At 40.0% G+C, this 6,118-nt stretch overlaps 1 protein-coding gene and 1 long non-coding RNA gene across 3 annotated transcripts in view; one reads left to right on the forward strand and one right to left on the reverse strand.

The window, feature by feature from the left end:
* The window catches only part of GALM (galactose mutarotase), a 25,554-nt gene extending 23,388 nt beyond the window's left edge, over window positions 1-2,166 (forward strand). For both annotated transcript variants that reach the window (XM_018085490.2, XM_008933081.3), the window contains one exon: window positions 1,701-2,166. The gene's annotated coding sequence lies outside the window, so the exon portion shown is untranslated. The remainder of the gene's footprint in view (window positions 1-1,700) is intronic.
* LOC103766080 lies at window positions 1,425-6,118 on the reverse strand. Its single transcript, XR_001922307.2, has 6 exons — window positions 6,026-6,118; window positions 5,833-5,934; window positions 5,438-5,491; window positions 3,320-3,364; window positions 2,678-2,713; window positions 1,425-1,738 (listed from the first exon to the last, which is right to left on the reverse strand). It is a non-coding gene; the product is annotated as an uncharacterized LOC103766080 (long non-coding RNA).

Here is a 6,118-nt window from a genome sequence, read left to right on the forward strand (position 1 = left end):
TTTGGGCTGAATCGCTGCAGAGTAACATTCGTGCCACCCCCTGCTCTCCCACTGCGGCAACAGCGGAATTTAACGGGTATTGCCGGAATACTGATCATTGCACCTGGCACAGGGAACACCCAATGCCCATCGTGGGCACCAGGGAGGATCCAGGTGCACCACAGCAGTGAGGACCAGGCACAAGGGCCAGATGATGCTGCAGCAGGTCAGCACGCTCAGAATCTGGACTGTTAACACTGGAAAAGCTTCATGTTAACAGTAAACCTGGTTCTTGAAAACCACATTACCCAAGGTGTGACCCAAGTTCACCTTGTAACTGTTTCCAGGTGAGCTGCTCTGCTGTGGTTTACACATGGGAAGCAAACTGCTATGACAGATTGCCTTAGAAGCCCAAACAGGCCTTGCTTTCCATTTCAGTGCTTATTTACTGCTGAAACTGGGATATCTGCTAGATATCCCATCCTAGCAAAAAAAAAAAGTTTGCTTTTCTCCCCTCTGCCTACCAGTTTGTTTGTGCAGTCTTCTAACGTTGTTTCCAGTCTTTTACTGTGATCTGTGTCAACAAAGTGCCTTATCATACAATTCTTTTATACAGAATGAGGACAGAGTTTGACACACCTATACACAAATAGTTAGTCCTGCAGGCTGTACATCTGCTGTAAGAAATTAGCATAATTCAACAAAACCATCTCCAGGATATGGAGGCTGCTTTAAAAACATACCAGTTTCTGTGAAGCAGGTTAGAACTCCTGAGGTCAGTTGAGAATCTTAAAGGAGGAGAGTTTGAGTGAGCTGCAGAAAGACTGGCAACAGCTTTCTTTCGCCTCTCAAACACATTTTCATAAGGTCCTTCAGAAAGTAGCTCAGAAGGCCTTACTCCTTCCCTCAAAAAAGGAAAACCCGCCTTGAGATATTTTAAGAAGTTTTCTTTATATTAACAGCCTAAGGAACTAAAAAATGAAACAAATGAAAGTAGCAATTGTCAAGTTATTAATGATTTCTATTACCTTTAGAGGTTTCTGCAGATGTTATCTGCTTAAAAGATGTGTTTTGGAGAAAAGTTTATCCTTAAATTTTCGAGCATCTGGTATCACCAGTCGAACACCAGGGAATAAGCTTTGCAGAATAAGCAAATCAGAGAAAAAAATGAATGCCCACTAAATAATCATCAAGGAATGAAACGGTCATATGCCAATTTTTATCCATCTGTAAACAGACATGGATTTTAAATTCCATTTTAAAGAAAGCAGGAACCAATCCTTTCACCAAAGACCATTCAACAGTAGATGTGAAAAGTGGCTGCCTTGAGAAGACACTGACCAGTGTTAGTCATTCCCATTTTAGACATTTGTCATCCACATTACATGGCACACAGCTAAAATTACCCAAATGTTAACAGAAGCAGCAGGGTTACTACAGAGAGGTTTTAGTTAAAAATACACATTTTATTTCAATGTGCCAATAAAAAAGTCCCACATTTTCATATCACAGGAAGTTATTTCATACAATAAAAAGAGACCTGTGCTAGTCTATTGGTGTGACTAACTCAGAAGACCCAGATCATGCCAAATTTTAGTCGATATACTCTTCTATCTACATTCTTACATTTACAAAGACACCACAAAATCCCTTATAATAATGTAAGCAAAATAACTTTCTTCCTAAAAGATTAACTTCATAACTTTAATCCATTCTTTCAGGACTTGCACTTCTTTGCGGGCTTCCTGATGGCGAGCGGCTGAAAGGAAAAGAACCCACAATTAACATTTCAGCAGTCCTTTGGAGTTCATGAATACAGGAAAAGGCAACAGGACGACACCTAGACTCTGGCACCCTTTAAGCACTGTTTTTAAATAAAATAACCAATCAGTATGGAAAATGGTAATAGGTTGATGATTTAGACATGATACTTTTTTTTTCTTTCAAATTTTTGCATTTCTTTCCTGTTATTCTTATAATACAATTTACAAGTGATTACTGTCGGGCTATCTAATTACTAATAGTGACCTTCAGAGAGGTAGGATACCTCTTCGCTGTTCTGAAACATCAGCTTGTCAAAACCTATTGTGATCATTCAGCGTTTGTGAGTACCTACTCACACCCTTGTGATTGTTTGACACTGAAGTTGTAAAAATGAACTATTAAAGAATTCAAATTAGGGAGAAAGTGCTGCTGGTTCTGTCACTACACATAATGCATACATACAGAGAGAAAACTTTACTGAGTTATTGGGATAGAACAAATAATCTATGTGACAGCAGTAAAAGTCACAGGCTTGATCTTCCATTCCTGACTGCTGTGCCAGGTTACTCCACCTTCCCCAACCTCCATGGAGCTTTTAATGAGACTGAAAGCTGATTTCTACATTTACTCTGTGTTTTAAGCTTATCAGTCTCTATGCAATGAAACTGTCAGTGAACTGAAAGGAACAGGGGAGCAGACAAAGATGGGACATAACACTGCTGCCTAACCAGTACCCTGAGGAATTACTACCGTGTATACATATTACCATATATAAAGCCACAACCATGACATTATTTCTGTCAAAGAGATTTCACCAAAACACCTTTCCAGTATTTTCCTACAAGCAGCAGTCAAACTCCTCAGCAGAAATCAATGCAGATACTAAAATGCCAGCTCTACGGAGTCTATGTTACTAGCAGGGAGATCAACATACCTTCTCTTTGGAGATGGTGATCGGGACTTTGACCGACTGTCAAAACAGAATATCAGCAATGCAGCTTAAAGATCAAATACTTTCACATTCAAAACTTTTATATTAAAAAAAAAAGCACATCAGAAAGCAATTCAATTATTATGGGATCTAGCCAGAAGGTCCTTCCAACATCAAATTTTTCAAATCAACTTTTACTCTGACAGGGACTCTCTATTCATTTAGCAAGGAGATTAATTTTAAGCAACTGTCTTCAGCAGATAGAACAGAAAAGCAAGGGGTAGTACTGACGTGAGGCTTTGAGAAGAGAAACATCACCACAGATTCCTGCTGTTTTATCAACAGCATTAACAAAGCTCAGGCCCTTTTTCTTATGGATAGAAAAATATAACAACGGAGCACAAACCCACAAAAAATTAGTAATATGTTGGAAACTACAAAGAGTTAATGAAAACAAAGGGACAGCTTTGGGAACATATTCCCAAGAGTGACAGAGAAAATTTTATAATCTCTGTCATATCACAAACAGATTAGGTGGGGGCCCGTGTTGGGAGACTTTTTTTCTAAAGGACCAGGCTCTGTTAATCATGCAAACCTAGCACTGAAGTTGAGACACTACTGCAGGCTCTATCTGTGCATGCTCACCTCTTAGCTGGAGAGCCAGACTTTGATCTGCCATGAGACCTAGACCTACAACAAAGAGAAAAAAACACAGCTCAGCATGGAAGCTGATAGCACACATGTTCCCATGTTTGAGACAGCAGCAGTCACACTCAGTGTGTGAGAACTGTCATGCTGAACACAAAGAATCCTGCAACTTTCCAGGGCTTTGCCTGCTAAGTTTCAGAAGAAAGCTTTAAACATGGATGCTGCACATGTTGCTCAGTACTTTGGTCCCTGGTTGATGACTAGTGTTTGCTGATGCAGGTGGCAGGAATACATGAACAACCCAAATCCTGACCAGTATTTTCACACAGCTAATATAAAGCCGTGCTCTAAACTTGCAAGTTTTATTAGGCTTGAGAGACATCTACCACTACAGTTAAACTGGCTGCAGACAGCACATTCCTCAAGTATCCTTCTCCTCTGTGAAGTTCATCTTATACGTACACTTGCTTCAAATATTTTTTGAAATGTCTGAACTTAATCCTTGTGAAAAAAACTGTCCTAAATGTCAGTCTTTGAGATAAGACTGCTGCACCATGAGAAACACTAATACTGCCTAAACTGAAATTTTTAGATCCCCAAAGGAAGTGTTCTATATTCCACATCCAAGGCTTTCCACAACAACTTCCAGATGTATGTTGTGATGCTGTCAAACCAGCAAACATCATGTACTTGTTTAGTCTGTCCTCATGAATACAGAGCTTTTCTCCAGGTGTGACACATTCTTTGGACTCTTCTGTAAAGAAACCACCTTTCAACTGCCTCATGTGAAGTGTAGCAGTGACCTCCTTGGAGTTAAGTACCATTATTTTGCCACTTCTTTACACCTGTACATCTGTAACTTCCTCTGCCTCAGTCACCTAATTTCTACTCACAATGAAAGATGTCACACAATAGTCCAGAAATGTCACTAAAGGTATCTTTTACCCTGCAGAAAACCACCCTGGTATTGAAAAAGAGAAAACAATGGTGGTAAAATCAAGATGTTCTTTCCTTTGAGAATCTGCTGACTGTAGCTGTTTTCTGCTCATCACCAAGAGTGAACATTGATGAGCCATGATTAAGTCATGTTGAAACAACTGGTATTAAGATTCAACAAGCAGAAAAGTGTACCTGATCTACTGCCTTGGGGAACTTCCTTCTCTCTTTATTAGCTTCTGGACTACTCTGTGTGAGTGTCTGCTCTTAATTAAGCCATCTTCTGGTCTTCACCTCTCCCTTCCCTCAAAACTCCCATGACTGCTTGCTGTTCCACTGTCAGAAAATGCTGCCTTCAGCTTTAGGCTTTTCTACTTTCTCCCTTCAGATAAAAGGTTCTCTTTATTTTCCTGTGTTTCTTCGTGGTTAACCATTATGTTACTTGTTTCAAAGAGTAGCCCCCAAACCAGGACAGCAGGCACGGGGATGGGCTGAGGCATAAGCAACACCATCTCCAGAGCAGAACTTCAATTTACTCTTGTTCTCCTGACAGTCCATCCAGCACATCCAGCCTGTCAATCACACTGCCTGGACAAGGCTCCGTGAAACACCAGCTGCATTTACTTACTACGAACTAGAATTTAAGAGAATTGTTGTTCCTTTACAATTTGGTCATTACTCATTACACGTTTATTGGTACAGAATAATTCTAATAGGTGCTTATCTCAAATTGAAGTCAGCTCCTGCAGACAAACACTTTGTTATTCAACAGAGCTGGAACTACATCTGCAGCACTCAGGGCACTACCAAGTCCTTCAGGACTTGCCTGGTTACATGCACTAATACACTGCCAGAAGGGCATCCTGATTTCTCTGAAAAATAATGGGAAGAATCCACAATCTTGTGTGTGCTACAAAAAGAAAAATAAACTTTTAAGATAAATGTTTGCTCTGTTAGCTGTTAATGCAACCTGATCAAACCAACAGCTGTGACCTGGATGTCAGTGGCATGCAAAACAATAAAAAGAAAAAGAACAATCCTCTGCATTGCTTTTTAAAACATCTAAGTTAGTGGAGAGAAAACACATCTTTTTCTGAAAATGTTAACAGTTGTTAGAGAGCCTAAACAGACTGTTAGGCAACTCTAACCAAGTATCTGCAGTCACAGAAGAGATCTTACCTGCTTCGGGGCCATGTAACAGATCTTGACCTAGATCTGGATCTTGATCTAGACCTGAAATAAAAAATTAAGATAAATGAAAAAGGAGTCAATTCAACCAGAAGAGACGACAATTACAGCACAACAAAAATTAATGTCACATGTTGAATTTAAAACCTACATGATTACTAGACATTTTACACATAGAAATTCATTACGGGAGATGCTGCTGTGTAAGGTCTCAAAACTCATTGAATTACCACACCAGGGAATTTAACTAGGATTATCACAAACTTTATAAGAAGCTGACTTCTAGAGCTCAGCAGCTTTTGAAGTCTGCTATCCAATACCTAAGTAAAACAAAAAATTCCAACCTAAGTAAAGCACACAGTCTTTTAAAAATTTCTACTAATTACCTTGATCTCTTCAAGGAAGCCGATCGGGACCGGCGAGGAGACACGGACCTAGACCTACGAGGAGAAACGGACCGGGACCTACGATAGGAAGCTGACCTGGACCTGCAAAGAAATCAATTAAAGAGTTGTACAAGTGCAGCTTTCTCTAACCAGAAGAAGAAAACAGGAATAAAATAACGAAACTGAAGCACACCTCCTACCACGGCTCCGACTGCGTGACCGAGAATATCTCCTTCCTCGGGACCTCGAGCGGGATCTAGACCGGGACCTGGGTTTAGGTTAGAGA

This window comes from Manacus vitellinus, unplaced genomic scaffold (genome assembly GCF_001715985.3).
Source record: "Manacus vitellinus isolate BGI_N305 unplaced genomic scaffold, ASM171598v3 scaffold_81_pilon, whole genome shotgun sequence".
In the NCBI taxonomy this organism is placed as follows: domain Eukaryota; kingdom Metazoa; phylum Chordata; class Aves; order Passeriformes; family Pipridae; genus Manacus; species Manacus vitellinus.